The sequence below is a fragment of the Phascolarctos cinereus genome, unplaced genomic scaffold (assembly GCF_003287225.1).
Source record: "Phascolarctos cinereus isolate Bilbo 61053 unplaced genomic scaffold, phaCin_HiC Scaffold_2;HRSCAF=192, whole genome shotgun sequence".
NCBI lineage: Eukaryota > Metazoa > Chordata > Mammalia > Diprotodontia > Phascolarctidae > Phascolarctos > Phascolarctos cinereus.
In genome coordinates, this window is record NW_027555625.1 from 260941569 (window position 1) to 260958808 (window position 17240).

Sequence of the window (17240 nt, forward strand, 5' to 3'; positions counted from 1 at the left end):
TCACAGCTTTAGTACTCAAATAGAGGTAATTGAGTCTTGTCCCTGCATTTTAAAGATGAGGGGACTGAGACTCAGTGAGCAGGTGACTTGTCTAAGATCACTTCACTCGTCTCCGAGGTTAAGACTTAAATCCTGTTCTTTCTGACTCCTGGTCTAGTGCTCTATCCACTGTTGTCACACTGCTATGATTTATTTCCGTCCAACCATAGGATGGGCTGGGCCTTTTCTGAACACAATGAAACTGAAGGAACCTGTCTTTACAGCTTCTATTATCCAGTTATTCAGGACAAAATGGGGAATGATGTTTACAAGGCAGGTAGCCAACCTCAGAGGCACAGCCTGTAACCACAGAACTGAACTAAATGAAGCAAACTGAGTCACAGGGGTACTGAACCCACAATGTTGGCTGTGGGTCAAGGGGACTTCCGGGCAGCTTCCAAACCACACCACCCAGCAGCCACTGAATCTGTCAACACGTACAGCTGGCATTGCTGGCGAAGCTTAGGTTTTCCTTCTACAGAGAGGGAGGGAACAGAGCAGCTGACACTCAAGAGCATTTCTCCCAGTGAGGAGGAGCTCTTAAAAGGGCATCCAGCTCCTAAGAGCATCTCAGCGCTGGCTCCATTCTAATCAACATCAGGGAAGAAACTTCAGGGTCCTGTTCCGGGCAAACACCTCATTTCTCAGAAAGAAAAGAGGAACCCAAGAACCTGAAGTTTCAACACAGACTTCAAATCAAATTAACCAATATTTCCTGACCTCCTACTATGTGCCAGACATCATGTTAGATCTCTTTGGGGTAACACAGAGATGACAAAGACACACAGGCTCTGCCCTCACAGAGCTTTATAGTCTAATAAGTGAAAGAAGAACCTGGGAACAGTTAAATGATAATAAACAACTTAATAAGTAATAGATCGAGACAACAATACCAGGACATGAGTGATTAAGTGATGAATGGGTGATTCAATTGAGAAACATATATTAAGTACCTATTACCTGCAAAGAAACACAAAGATAAAATGAAAAAGTCCTTGTCCTCAAGGAGCTTACACTCTACTGGAAGAATACAATGTGTATACGAGTAAGTAAATACAAAGAACATAGGAGATACACAAAGTAATTTTAAGAGGGGGAGAATTCTAATAGCCATGGGGATCAGGAAAGGTACCTGAGCTATCCTTTGGTAGAAATTAGGAATCGTAAGAGCGAGAGGTGAAGAATGAATGCAGTACAGGTGTGAAGGAACAATAGGAAGGTATAAGAAGAAAAGGACTTGGGACCAGTAGACCTAAGATTAAAACCCTGGCTTTGATACTTAGTAGCCATGTGATTCTAGGACAAATCGCTTCACCTCTCTGACCCTCAGTTTACTTATCTGTAAAATGGGGACAATAGTCCTTGTCCGATCTACCTCATGAGGTTGTTGTGTGGAAAGTCTTTTGCAAACTGTAAGGCACTCCTAATCATCACGGTGAATTGGAAAGCATGCTGGATTGGAGAGAGACTAGAAACTTGGTTCGAGTCTAGGGTCTACCGTATGCTTGCTATACAACTGTAGGCAAGTAACTTCCCCTTGCCGGACATCAGTTTCTTGTGCTTCATGGTCTCTAGTGTCACTTTTAGTTCTGAAAATCTATGATTCTACTGTAAAAAAAAAAACCAGAAGAGAAGCAGATCACATACTATCGACAGTTTATGAGAAAGAGATGAATTCTTAACCAAACAAGGATAGAGGCAATGATAAAAAAAATCAAATAGATCATTTTTATTGAATGAAATTGAAATACTTTTGCACAAACAAGATTAATGCATCTAGAATAAGAAGGGAAACAGTTGACTAGGAAAAAACTTCATATAAAATATCTTTGATAAGTGTTTCATATCCAATATCTACTAACAGAGAAGTATATAAACAAACAGTTCTCACACGAGGCATTGCAAACTATTACAATGATATGAAAGGATGCTCTGAATCACTAATAATAGAGAAATACAATCAAAACAACACTAAGATTTCACCTCCAACCCAGCAAATTGGCAAAGATGGTGAAAGACTCCTGTCTTTTGATAGTCATTGTTGGAGAGGTGGTGGAAAGACAGGCACAATAATGTATTGTTGGTAGAGCTGTGAACTGGTACAACTGTTTTGGAAAGCAATTTGGAATTATGAAAATAAAATAATGAAAATATTCAAAGATTCTACTGCTAGGTATATATCTCAAGGAAGTTAATGACAAAAAGAAATGTCTCTCCTGTACCAAAATATTTCTAGCAGTAATTTTTGTGGTGGCAGAGAATTGGGAACAAAGAAGATGTCTATCAATTAGTAAATGGCTAAGCAAATTCTGGCACATTAATGTGAAGGAATTATTACTATGCTGTAAGAAACAATGAATGTGATGAAAGAGAAAAAAACCAAATATTTAAATAGACTGATGCACAGTGAAGTAAGTGGAGTCTTGAAGATAATACATACAATGACTACAACAATGTTAATGGAAAGAACATCTAAAAAACAAAACTGAATTTTGTAAAATTATAAAGGATAAGCCTGGACCCAAAGAAAAGATATGAGAAGATACCTTCCCCCATTCTTTTTCAGAGGTAAGGGTCCACAGGTGTGGAACATTGGCTATAATGTCAGATTTTTTTCCATGTATTATCAGTTTTGCTAATTTTTTTCCTCTTTTCTTTTTTTCTCATTAAATTCTTTGTAATGGGGGCATGGCTTTCTGGGAGAGGCAAGGAAAGATACAGGGGGAAATCTAGATAATGTAAAAACAAAAGATGTCCAAAAGATATGGGTTTTTTTAAGTCTATAATTTTCTATAAATGAGCTATTCTCCTTTCAGGATGGTATGGTTGGGGAAGGCTTCCTAGAGGAAGTGGAATTTGTGTAAATTTGGAAGGATGGGTAGGATTAGGATAGTGGAGAGGAAGAACAGGACCACAAGGGAAATGGTGCCCTAGCTTAACGCTAGAATCCAGGCTAGAAGCTTTCAGGGAAAGGCATAAACCTTCCATAATGCATCTAATTATGGGCCTATCTCCTCCCTGGTCTCCATTGGCGACCCACCTGTGCCCTGAATGAAAATGATAAAAGGTACTCCCGGGCCCACGCCTGTCCCTTCCAAGTACCAGCCTGACCTTTGGCAATAAAATTACGATTAAAAACTTTCCCAGACAGAGGTGAACAATAATTGTGACTTGAATCCATTATTCTTTTGAACAGGGCCAAGACAACAAGAAAATGCTGAGGAGATAGGGCTTGGTTGCCATGAGACTGGTTTTGGGTTTTTAAAAATGCTTATAATGGAGAGACCAGAGGTAGAATAGGAGACTCTACCCTCCTGCTTTTAACTAGAAGCTTTTAACCAGAAGAAAAATAAACCACAGCCTAAAAACAAAGTTGTGGTTAAGTGTGATCTTATGGTATCAATGACGAAAAGATCTGATACATCTTGCCTTAGACACTTACTAGTTATGTGGCCCTTGGGCAAGTCATTTTACCTTTGACAGCCTCAATTTGCTTATCTGTAAAATGAGGATAACAAGAGCCCCTTATTCTCATAGAGTTGTTGTGATATATGTGTAGAAGTGTGTATAAAGTGCTTTGCAATTCTTGGCTCTGTAAATATGAGTTATCATTATGGCTAACAAAATACTTTCACATATACTACATTGTCTCATCTTATCCTTATAAAAGCCATTCGAAGGAACGGTATTATCTCCATTTTACAGATGAACAAATTGAGTTTTAGGCAGGTTAAGCTCATTTCTACACAGAACTAATTAGTAGCGGAGCCAGAACTTGGACCAAGGTCTCCTGATTCCACATCCAGAACTTTTCTCACTATACTACATCACCCTACAGTGCAAATCCTAAAGTGCCAATGTAGTTTATTAGTTTGTTTATTATTTATTTATTTATTATTATTTATTAGTAGTTTATTAGTATATAGTTTATTATTATTATTATTAATTACTCTGCTTAAGCATACCGATATTCCCTTGCCTGCACTGGGCAGAAAAAGCCTTTGGACTTGGAGTCAGGCAGCCCAGGTCCTAGTCTTGACCCTGCAAATCAGCCCATCTATCTGAGCCTCAGTTTCCTCATCTGTAATATATGGTAAATCATTCCTGTCTTGTCAGCCTTCTAGGGCTATTGTGAGGATCCAATAAGTTGTTACCAGGGGAAGGCCCTTTGTGAATAGCACAGTAGTATACAAATGTGAGGGATTACCCAGTTCTAAAGTTCTACTACTCTCTGACTATGATGACAAAGCGTATAATAATGTTCTTAGCTGCATTCCTGGCCAGTTCCAAGAAGGCCTTCCATAGGATGTGGTCAGAGTATCCTAAAGGAGTGAGTGGTATGCTATAATGCATGAAATTATCTCATTCCAGAAAATCTGTAATGCAGATTAGTGAAAGAAAGGCTGCATACTTTTTCTGAATGCACGATGGTGACTGAGTGAAAATTCTGATTAAACATTTGCCCAGATGTCTATTAGCCATGAATGTGACAAACAGTAAGAAGCCAGACATACACATAGGCAACGTGGTTTGTTGTCCACATATGTGAGTTGAAGAATGTACATAAGAAAAGGAAGATCCTCTTGCTGTGGCCTCAAATATCACCTTTTTTAGCCTGCTCCTATCCCTGGTGTTCCGTTAGAATTCCAGTGCCTTCTATTCAAGTATTATTGTTTCTCCAGAGATAACACTCCGAGCCTTTATCAGTCATTATATTAATTCCATAGAATGAATTAGTTTATCCAAGAGCCAGAGCAGGCTGGATGCCAACTCCCAGTAGCACTGCCCTAGTTGACAGACCTGGGTGGAACATTGCAGCAAAAGGCCCTGAGGGCAGTGGGGCAGAGCAGATGGGCACCAAAGATAGTGGGCGATTGTATAAAGAGAAAACTTGAAACTCTTGTGGTTTCACCGATTGCTTTATTCTCATCAAGTATGTGGATGGGCGCCTACTTTATAGTTTCATAGAATGTCAGAACTGGAAGGGTGGAAGAGACTCAAATCCGGGTTCACTGATTTCAATGAACTTTCCACCATATTACCTCCTGTAATTAAAGAGACTGGCTTTTCGAAGTTAGGAGTTTGGGGCTTCTGAGGAAAAAGAGAAATCAGAAAGGGTCCCTTTCCCCTTTGTTAATTGTAGATTAAACAGCTATTTAAGATCTGTCATTGTAGGGACTTACTGAAGAGTATGTATGACTGCGGACAGAGAAGGAAGACAGTTACAGAAGCCGGCTTTCTGGCTCTGCCCTTTGCTTCCCACATTGGCCTTCAGATCTTTCCCTAGGTAGACCAGAGCCCTCTTGGGGGGTGAACCCTTGGCAAATCAAAAAACCTGCTGGCTTGGGATGAAGTTGGAGGACTACAGCCCTCCTCATCTTGCTGTATACAAAAGACCTTGAGCCTTTGCTGGGACATTCACAACTTGACTCATTACAACGTAAAATAGTTGCCATTTTTTGATTGGGTGGAACTGAGGATGATCCTTAGGAATGTGGGAAACTTCTAATGTGGAAATTCCTTCCTTTGACACAGGCCAGAAACTCATGTCAATGAGTTTCCGAGGGCACAAAGAAGTTCAATGACACGCCCTTGACAGTAAAGCTGTATCAGAACTAGAACCTGAACTCAGGTCTTCCTGACTCTAAGGCCAACCTCTAGCCCCTATGACTTGCTGCTTCTCAGCCAGTTGCCATGGAAAGTAGAATTTTTCTCTCATTAAAACCATGTGCGCTTACAAAAACATTTTAAAAATATGCCTCGTTGCACCTCCTACACAATAACAATAGCTTGCATTTACCTAGTGCTTTAAGGTTCACAAAGTGCTCTCCTGACAGCAGCCATGTGAGGTAGGTATGGCTCAAGTGTCATTCAACAAAATTCACCAAACATCTATTAAATACATCATCTATCCAAGGTATCCGGCTAGGTGCTGGAGATACAAAGAAATGAAAAAAAAAAGTCTCAGACCTCAAAGGGCTTATATATACATATACATATACACATACACATACACATACACATACACATACACATACACATACACATACACATACACATACACATACACATACACATACACATACACATACACATACACATACACACATATACATATACATATACATATACATATACATATACAACATAGTATACACATAAGCAGATTTGAGGCAATTTGAGGATGGGGAGCAACTAGGTGGTGCCTTGCATAGAGTGCCAGGCCTAGAGTCAGGAAGACCGGCATTAAATCTGGCTTCAGATGCTTACTAGCTGTTTGCCCCTGGACAAGTCACTTAACCCTGTTTGCCTCAGTTTCCTCATTTCACAATTGAGCTGGAAAAGGCAATAGCAAACCACTCTAGTATCTTTGCCAACAAAACCCCATATGGGGTCATGAAGAATTGGGCACTACTGAAAACAACTCAATAACAGAGGATGGGGAAGACACTAAGACCTGTGGGGATCAGACAAGGCTTCCTATAGGAGGAGACACCTGAACTGAGACTGACAGCAGAACTGAGAAGCTAAAGATTCTAAGACAGAGGTGAAGGAGGACAGCCTTCTGGGCAACTGGGGACGGCTCATGGAAAGTGCATAGAGATAAGAGATGGAATGTTGAGTTTGGGGAACAACTCCTAGACCAAATTTCTGGAACATAGAGTTCATAAAAGAGAATAAGGTGAAATAAGTTTGGAAAGGTAAGTTAGAGTTGCATTACATTGATAAATATCTGATTGTTGGGTCACCAGAGACCTGCCTGGTCTCTGCCACTTTACTTCATTTGATAACAATGGTGGGGAAAGACACCTTTTATGTGGCTGGTATACCTGTCTATTGGTCAGGTTTGGAGTCTAAGGCCTTGGATGCAGCTCCCAAAGGGCCAGTGTCTGAGGGCTATATGATTACAAAGTACTCTTTTTCTAAGATAAATTCAGCAAAGCACAGTAGAGTAGCCTGGATGCCAGCAGTATTATCCCCATTTTTTCAGGTGACAATACCAAAGTGCCTAGAGGTAAAGTGATTTGCCCATGTCACATAGCTGGTCATAACTGGAGCATGTGTATGGCAGCCTAGGTGACTGATATTTTGCCTATTCCTACTTCTGGCTCTGTTTCCATCAGGGTTTTAGCTGCAGGGGAAAAAGAATGGAAAATACAGAGACTCCTGGGAACCCAGAAAGCTGTGAGAATCCCTTGTCAGAGATCCTGGGTGTGGGTGGAATTCACAGAATCTTGATTAGTGGATACTTTGCTTCCTCAGAGCCCTGGAGCCTTTGCAAAGACCTAGAATCTGATTCTGGAGCTCCATTCATGTTCGCTGAGCTTCCCCTGGGTGTGTGGCACCAGATCTGGCCAGGATCAGGAAAAGCTCACAGCTTGGTCATTAACACAGCGTTGCTTTTGGACCCCTTCAAAAATGCAAGATGCAGAATTCCAGATTTTCCATGACATTTGAAAAGTTTTAAGTGCATAGCATTTTACAAAATCCACCTGTTTTCTTTAGATCAGGGGAAAAAGAAAGTCTGGATTGTGGGTTTGCCTTGATAATCAAATGACTGCACTTCTCAATAGTTCCCCCACCCCAAACCTCCAACATTGTATAGGACTAATCTGAATGGGTAAATTTTGCATTAGTCCAAATGGCTCCTGTCTTTTTGGCAAGAGGGAGCAGACACATTTTCCTCTTACCTGCCATAGAAGAACTGAAAACCATCCAAAACACAAGAACATCTTACTATTTTTGAAAGTGTCTACAAAAGAAAGCTTTGTTTACCCTATTGACCAAACAGCAAAAGAAATCTACAGTGACTCAGATAACATCCTCTACCTCAGACTGGGACAGAAAGGATATATTTCACCTGGGAGTATGGGGGACATCAAACATCTTGAATATTTACTATCAGTTTGAACTTTTAAAAACTTCTCTGTAATCGTGTAGCCTTCATCTACTGCAGCTAGGTGGCATGGTGGATAGAGTGCTTGGCCTACCTGTGTTACTACTAGGCAAGTCACTTAACTTGTCTTCCTTTCATCTATAAAATGGGGTTAATACCTACCTCACCAGGCTGTGGTGAAGATAAAACAAGATATTTGCAAAGTGCTTTGCAAACCCTTAAGAGCCATATAAATGTCAACTATTATTATTATAATTTGTGAGGGGGGGGAAGGAGTGGTTACACTAAATAAATTAATGAGATAATTGCCATTTGACTTTGTAGGTACAACTTTTATTTTTCTACAGAAGCTTTTGCTCAAGTATATTGAAAGACTTTCTGGATCTGGAAAATTCAGTCTCCCAACCTCCCTGAGTAGAAGAAACATATTTCTCCTTATTTTTATAGTGGGGTATCTCAGAGGACAGGGACTAAATGATTATCCAGGAGTACCTAGTCAGATGGTAGAAAGGGTAATAAGGAAACCAAGAAATCTGGCTCATGGTCCCATGGACTGACTTTAGCTTTAGCTGCAAAGAGACATGTGAGACTGTATTTCTAGTCTGTTGGCAGGGAGAGAAAAATCAATGTTTGCTAAATGAAAAGGATGAAAATCAGCAGGAGGAAAATATATCGTCTATCTTTTAATGGTGTGTGATTGGCAATGACAACTCAAGAATAAAACTGTAAAAGAGCAGGTGGGATGTGTGGGGATGGGGCTTTATTATCCCACCCAAGCCCTCCTCTAAAGCATCACTGTGGCATGGAAGTAACCCCGAATTCTCAGAGAAGAAACTCTGGCAAGTTTGATTGTGTTAGAAAGGCATCTTGTGCAGTCCTAGCAACAGTCTATGTCTTTTATCCAAGCATCAGCCTAATGAATGCAGAGAAACTTATCTCTAGTGGGCTTTTGATCCAGTTCAGTTTCAAAAACATTAGTTAAGTGGGCCAGATGGAGGTGAGGAGGGAGAATGTTCTAGGTATGGGAGTCCAGCTGAACAAAGTCACAGAGATAGTAGGTGGAATGTGGAGTACAGGAAATACTAGGCCATTTTGGCTGGAATGTGACTGATGGACAGTAACGTGACTCAATCTATAAAAATAGGTTGAAGCCCAATTGTAAAGGGCTTTTAAATGCCAAACAGAGGTGTTTGTATTTTATCCTAGAAGCAAGAGAGCTCCATTAAAACTTTTTGAGGTGACTAGGCCAAACTTGTGCTTTAGGGATATATCAATTTGTCTATGGTGTGGAGAATGGATTGTAGAGAGATTTGAGGCAGGAAGACTAATTCTGAGGCTTGCTATGAGAGGCAATGAGTTTCACCATGTTGGCCACCATGTGAATAGATAGGAGACAGATACAAAAGATGTCGTGATTAATTAATGAGACTTGGCAACTAATTGGATATGAAGTGAGGGGGAGTGTGAAGAGTTAAGCCCTTAATTGTGAACCCGGGTAACTGGTTACAATTTGAGCTTCTTTGCTTTTTTGAAATGTACTATTCCATTCTCTCCTATGACTTATCATAAATGCAGAATAATGCTATTATTCAAATCACCTTTCTTTCCTTTTTGTAGGCCTTTCTACTAGATGGTTTCAAAATTTGATGACTCCTACTTAAATTATGAAATTTAATCACTACATGCCTTGGATTTTGAAACTTGGAGTTCTTTTTCCAAGAACTCATGGGGTCAGCAATCTGTGGATTCTTTTTTATCAATGCTTTGTTGTCTATATTCAAAAGTTCTGGATCATTTTCTCATGTTTTTCTTTTCTGGCATTATAGTATTCAGATTTTTTTTGAGTTATTCTGAAACGAATCCTGTCTTCAAGGTCAGTCACTTTGATTTGTATGCAATTCATGTGTGTTTTTAACATTATTGTATTTTCCTTCTCTCCTGCCAAATTTTCTTCCACCTGGGTATTTTTTGTGTTCTGAATCTTTTCCTCCTTTCTCTTAGAGCTTCTAATTTTTTTGGAGAGATTTTCCATCATGAATTCATATTTTTCTTAGTTTTTGAGTTTGGAGAAATTTGAAGAAAACAACGACTTTGCCTTCTTCATTCTCATGTCAAATCTGAGTGAGTTGAAGAATGGTGTTGCCATCAGACAGAGGGAAGACAGGAGGAGGAGAAAAATCACAAGTTATATTTTGGACATATTGAGTTTGAAATGCTTATGGGACATTCATGAGAGACATTCTATATGTCCAGAATGCAACTGGTAATGGTAGACTAGAGCTCAGGAGAGATATGAGGAGCAGATATGGATCTAGGATCGTCCTTCAGAGACATGATAATTGAACCTATGAGAGCTGATGAGATAATGTATAGAGAGCACAGAGCCCTGGGGTACTTTCACACGTAGGGGTGAGGGCATGGATGATGAACTGGGGAGTTCTCAGACAGATAGGGGCAGAACTCAGGGAGTGGACAATGATGTTAAATACTACAGAGAGGTTAAGAAGGATGAGGACCGAGAAAAGGCTAATGCATTTAATAACAAAGAGATCTTTAGTAACCTTGGAGAGGAATGTAGGTCTAGCAGGGGAATCAATTGAGATTACAAGGGCTTGAGAAACGAGTAGGAAGTGAGAAAGTGGAGACAATGAATGTTGGCTTCTTTATGGCAACCTGTGAAGTGCTTAATAGTTTATTAGTTTATAGTTTAAAAAAATCAAAACTGACCTCTGTCCTGTATAGCCCCCATTTACTTCTAGAGTAACTGGGGTAGAATAGCATTAAAGGGGGGCGGGGGCACGCTAAGACTCATGAAGCTTTACTATAATCTGTAAACATAAATTATCTGCTGGTGGTCTGAATAAAAGACTTTGTCCAATGACCAATGAATCAGTGTATTCTAGGATGGAACCACCCCAATATTGGCATTCTTATTGTGGTTAAGCCAGAAGACAAAATGAAATTTTAACTAAATGGAAGGATGGTTCACAAGTACTCCTTCAAGAGGCAAACAGGATTAGTAGAGTTGGCTTATCCAAAGGCCATAAGCAACAGTATTTCATGGGACATTGGATCATCTTTTATTGCTGTGCTTCCTATAAGCTTTTGCAAAGAGACCAACATGAAGAAACAATAACAAACACCTGCACAGCATTTTAAGACTTGGGGTGAAGAGCTTTCCATGCATCATCTCATCTGATCCTCACAGCTCTGTGAGGTAGATGCTGGTGGTATTTAAGAAACAAAAGAGGCCAAATGCCTCTTGTCTATACAAAAACCTGATGTCTATATATTCTGAGTATTTTCCTCAAAAAGAGAGTCAGGAGATATTAGATGTTATGAGCACAGAATAACATCAATATAAATGAAATTGACTGTATTTCCTGTTTTACATGAAAGGAAATGACTGGTTATTGATATAAAAATCACCTCTGAATTAGCTTTAAGTGTATACTCACACCATCAATTTATTAGAGCAAAAATAAATAACAACACCAAATTGAAAGAATAAAAAATGAGATGATATGGCTTTTTATTGAAGTAACCCCAGCCTAAGCCATTTAAACAAGCTGCTAATACTGAAAATTGTAAATGGGCAAAAGAACAGATATTAATATAAACCATCATCATTATCTAAGAAAGTTTAACCAAAAATAAATATTAATAACTAGCATTTAGAGAACACTTAAAAGTTTTTAATACACTTTACAAATATTCTTAGTTTATCCTCATAAAACCCCTGAGAAGTAGGTGCTATTTGTGTCCCCATTTTACAGATGAAGAGACTGAGGCAAACAGAGGTTAAGTTAAGGTTAAGACTTGCCTAGGATCACGTAGTTAGTAAGTGTCTGAGGCAGGATCTGAATTCAGGTCTTCCTGACTCCAGGTCCAGCTCTTTATCCATTATTCTACCTTTCACCATGATGAGGAGGCCTAAAGAGCTTAGAAAATACCTCAGCCAACAAATACTTGCTCTCCTTGTCAAGTAATATAACAAAATGCTTCCAATGCCAATTTAGAATATAAATCAATTTTCACAATATTATAAAGGAAGAGAATGGGGCAGTGGAAAGAGCACCAACTTATAGTCAGAGGTCCTGGGTTCAAATCCCATTTCTGATACTGACTACCTCATTAATCTTGGAAAAGTTGCTAAACCTCAGGGTCTCAGTTTCTTTGTCTGTGGACTAGATGATCTCTGAGGTCCCTGCCAGTACTAGAGCTATGATCCTAAGATTACGAAGCTATGGAGAAAAGAACAAGTTTATTAGAAATCTTGGCAAAGAGATTCAAGTAATCCAGATCACTCCAAGACCCTTCGGAGATGAAGTTAGAAAGACAACAAATAGAAGAAATATAGAAAAGGTCTTCTACGTGGCCATGCATGGCAAAAAGTAGTTTCCATAAGATTTCTATAACAGACTGTTTCCTCCCACAGTCACAGTGGAGGTGCACCATTTAAACTCTGACACTACAGTGTGGCCGCTTGCATGAGCAGCCCTGAAAAGAGCTTGGCAAGCCCTCATGCTAGAGATGCTAGTCTTTTCTGAACATCCCTTATCATAACAAAGTCAAAAACTAAAACCATTCTGGCAGTTGGGCTAAACCAGGTTGAAGGTTACTGATGGGTCTCAAACCTATCGGTGAGTTAGGGGAATGTCTATCCCAACCACGTGAAGACATCTTCCTGCAGATTGGGCAGATGAGAACAATTTGTTACAAGGGCCATGAGGATGGCTGAAGCAGGCACTGTGGAGCTCATAGAGCTTGGTCAGACATCAGAGATGCCAACGTCATCCACTGCATCCTGGGCCATCGCCAGTTGTCTTGACTTTTGTCCTGCCACTGGACTTTGATGACTATGGAAGAGAAAGTGAGGGCGATGACTTTGCACAACTCTGCTTCACTTAAATCCAATTCACATGCGAGTCAAGGCATCACCAGTGATGTTGTTGGTCCTCTTTGTAAATGAGGGATAAATAACGACAACACTACAGTATCTGGTTTGCTGCATGTCAAGATAGAGACTGCATTAAAGAAGACAAAGATAGGAAGAACACCTGGACCAGACCAAGTATCCACAGAGGATGACTATGCTAGGGACACAATCTTGAAAGAATTGAGGTTTCATTTCTCAAGATATTGGAAAGAAGGGACTATCTGGAAAACTACCTGCAACTACCTGGGAAAAAACCACAGATGCTAATATGATTATTGAGAGAGGTAATGAAGAAAATATTGATACCTATTGGTATATAGGCCTACTTTCCTCATTCTACAAAATCTTTATGAATATAATCTCTGTGTAGATTGAGGGCATGCTTGATGAAGATTTGAGGGAAAAAGTGTCAGGATTTAACAAATAATAATCTACAGCAGTCCACGTCTTTGTCAAAAGAAAATTAACTCTGAAAGGTGCTGTCTTGAGTGAAATTCCAACTAAGATAAACTGAAGCACATTTTCTCCGAGCAATATAATAGTTTATTAGTAGGGCTTAAACCTGTTAGCAAAGTAGCTCAGTGACTGCCTCAGTTAATCTAAAGACCCTGAGCAGAAGGCCAGCTCCCTTTTATGGTTTGGGGAGAACAGAACAAAGAACAGAACGTCATAGGTGAGGAGCAAGTTATGTTTGGTTATGGGAGCTCGACATCATACATGGCAAAACCAGTATGATTGGTTACAGAGTTGAGGTGTGGGGGACAGTAGGATTGATTGGAAATTGGGAATGAGGAGCTGACAATAACCCCCGCCTTCCCTCCTGTGATTGAGAAATATTCATTGTTTGGGTCTACCTGCAAAGCCAGAGATAGTGGACCAGACTTCTTTGGGTAACAAACCAGACATCCTTAAAGGACAGCTTGGTGGTGTATAGACACAGGACCAGACTCCTTGGTGTCCACCTGCATCCACTGAGGCAAGAGTGAAACAACGATTAGCAAGAGAGCTGGACCTCTAAACTTAACTCATTACAGGCCAGCTGAATTTCTGAACTAAGTCCAGAGGCAAAGAACCATGACGTAGTCATTATAGGATAAAATAAATTAATTGTAAATAGGATCAATAAAAAATGATACAGAATCAATTTAATTTTCTCAGTACAGAGCATACAATTTCCCACTGTGCTTATTACTGACTATAAAAAAGCTTTTGATTTAGTAGAGCAAAACACTCCCTTAAAGACTCTCTCCTGACAAGATGTCTCACCTGCATATATTAAAAATTGCACAAGAATCCTGGAAATAGGTGATGGCAGAGATCACTTTGCTTTACAATCTCTCTGGTCATTAATATCAAATAAGACAAAAAAAATGGAGATTTTTACTCATCAAAGGTCTTTGCCCCAGCTGTGTGGTGGAGGCTGCCTACGGCAGCATCCAAATAGAAAATAGATTTCCTGTAGATAATGTGATCCTCAAAAAGTTTCTGCTCTAGGTAGCATTTTGCTAATTAAAACAAGCCCTGAAACATGACAGGGTCTTCTAAAGGAGAGCCTTGATCACTGAAATCACAGCTATCCATGCAGGACAAAACAAATGGATAAAGGTCTATTGAAGTGTGGTTTGATAGAAAGAGCAATGGATTCAGAAGCAGAGGGAATGGGCTCAAATCCAGGCTCTGCTACATGCTACTTGTGGGACCTTGGACAAGTCATTTAAATACTCTGAGCCTCAGTTTCCCCATCTGTAAAATGAAGAGTACAGAGCAGATGACCTCTAAGGTCTCTCCCAGGTATAGATTTATGATCCTAAGTCTCTGATCTAGTCTATGGCATGCAGTTGGATATAGTCAGTCCACGAACATTTATTAAGCAACTGCTATGTGCCAGGTATTCTGCTAAGTGCTGGGGATACAAAGAAAGGCAAATGATAGTCCCTGCCCTCAAGGAGGTCACAGTCTCATGGACAGTAATGTACAGCCAATAGAATTGTTTTGTCAATACACATATCTTTTTTTTTTAATTTTTAAAAATTTTTTTGTTTTTAGGCAATTGGGGTTAAGTGACTTGCCCAGGGTCACACAGCTAGTAAGTGTCAAGTGTTTGGTCTGAGGCCGGATTTGAACTCAGGTCCTCCTGACTTCAGGGCCGGTGCTCTATCCATTATGCCACCTAGCTGACCCGTCAATACACATGTCTTTTAGAAACACTGAAGATGGATAATAAACTGCGGCCAAAATTAAACAGGTGAAAGAGAGAAAGTTGGATGGTATTTTAGAAATTGCATACTGCTTTACAGGACCTTGTGTTTCTCTCTGCAACAAAATTCCATCTCTTTTAACATCAGCATTTTTCCAATGATGCGATAAAGTTGTGAATCATGGGGTTTCATAATTCCATGAGAGAGGAGATGGCAATGGAAAGGCAAATGGATATGATAAATAGGCTGAAACAAATTCCCAACAAAGAAGTGTGCAAAAGAAGTTGGTTAAGGAATGTCTTCACCAGGAAGTGTGGCCAGAAAAGGAAGTAGGTTATTTATATAGAGAAAGAGAAAGGTAAATGAAAAATACCTTAGGGTCTCTACCTGTGCACTTGTAATGTCAAGAGCTCAAGAAGACAGCTCGTAGAGTGTTAGGAGGAGCCCTGGTAGAGAACAGTCTTAGAAGACATGGATGAGTTATGAGGGAAAACCCACATCGATGAGATTACCTTTATCAAAGAATAAAAATATGGACTTTATCTAGGGGAGAGAGAATGGTGCTCAGGGAGCCAGTGTGGGTGAAGAATCCAACCAGGGCCAACAGGAATCACAGGAAACTGTAATGATAATGATGGTGATGATGATGACAATGACAACAACGACAATAACAACAAAAACCAACGACCAAACAAACTCACCCACTTCATGGGGGGTAAAGATGAGACTCTCAGGGCCACAGAATATAAGTTTTAGAAGGGACCTCAGAGGTCATCTGGTTCAACTCATACCTAAATAATAACCCCCCACATCACATCCCCTAAAAGTAATCACCCAGCCTCCTCTTGAATACCTCCAGTGATAGGGAACTCGTTACCTTACCAAGTAAGCCAGCACCTCTTTTGGGCAGCTTTACTGACTAGAAATTTTTAAAAATTCAATTAGGAATCTATGTATTACATATGGGAAATTGGGATTGGATCTTTGATTTCATTGTTATAGGAAAGTCTTAGGTGAGGAAACGTCCTCTTCCAATGGAGGTCAGCACCTTCTCTGCAACTCAGAGTCTTAGAGTTTCCTAGAGTGATGGTAGGTTAAGTGATTTGGCCATAGCCAGTATATATCAAAGGCAAGACTTGAACTCAGCTTTTCCTGGCTTTAAGGCCAGCCCTCTATCCATTATGGAAACTGCCTCTCTCTTCTCCATAGTGATCCCTCAAATATTTGAATGCAGTTAGCACTACCCCTTCCACATAATGATGCTTTCAATACTTGAAAGACAACTAGTATGTCTTCCGCAAGTCTTCTCTTCTCTGGATGAATATCCCAAGTTTTTCCAACTAATTCTTATATGGCATTGTCTTTAGCGACCTCACTACTCAAGGCAACTAGGTGCATTGTGGTTAGAGCACTGGGCCGGAGTCAGGAAGACTCATCTTCGTGAGATCATATCTGGCCTCAGACACTTAACCAGCTATGTGACCCTGGGCAAGTCACTTAAATCTGTTTGCCTCAGTTTCCTCATCTGTAAAATGAGCTGGAGAAAGAAATGGCCAACTACTCCAGGATCTTTGCCAAGAAAACCCCAAATGGGGTCACGGAAAGTTGGACATGACTGAAAATGACTCAGTAACAACAAAAACCTCACTATGCTAATCAGCAGACACTCTGCAGACTGTGGAAGTTCTTCCTAAAAAGGAGGGCGAGGGGGCACAACCGAACACGGTACTCAAGAAGTGGCATGACTGGGGCAAAGTACAAGAGAACTATTCCTTCCTCTCTGCCACCGTGTCTTTCGGTGTGATGTATTTAATGAATGAAGCATTAATTTTTTAGGGGTATTGTGTCACGATGTTGGTTCATTTTGATCTTCGAGTGTGTTATAACCTCTAGACTCCCCCTTCCCCATTATTGTTTAGTAGATCTTCTCCAACTTTCGCTTGTATGGCTCCTTTTTTGGAGCCAAGTAAAGGACTTTCTGTTTATCTCTAATAAATTTTGTCTTGATAGAATAGGCCCATCCATCTAGCCTTTCAGGATCTTGGTAGGAGGGTGCTGGTGGAGACATAGGGGAGGTCTTGACGTTGTTATCCATGTTGGCTGTTACTCTTAGATTTGGGTTATCTACAAATTTGAAAAGCATTCCATCAAAAGTTTTAGATGGAAG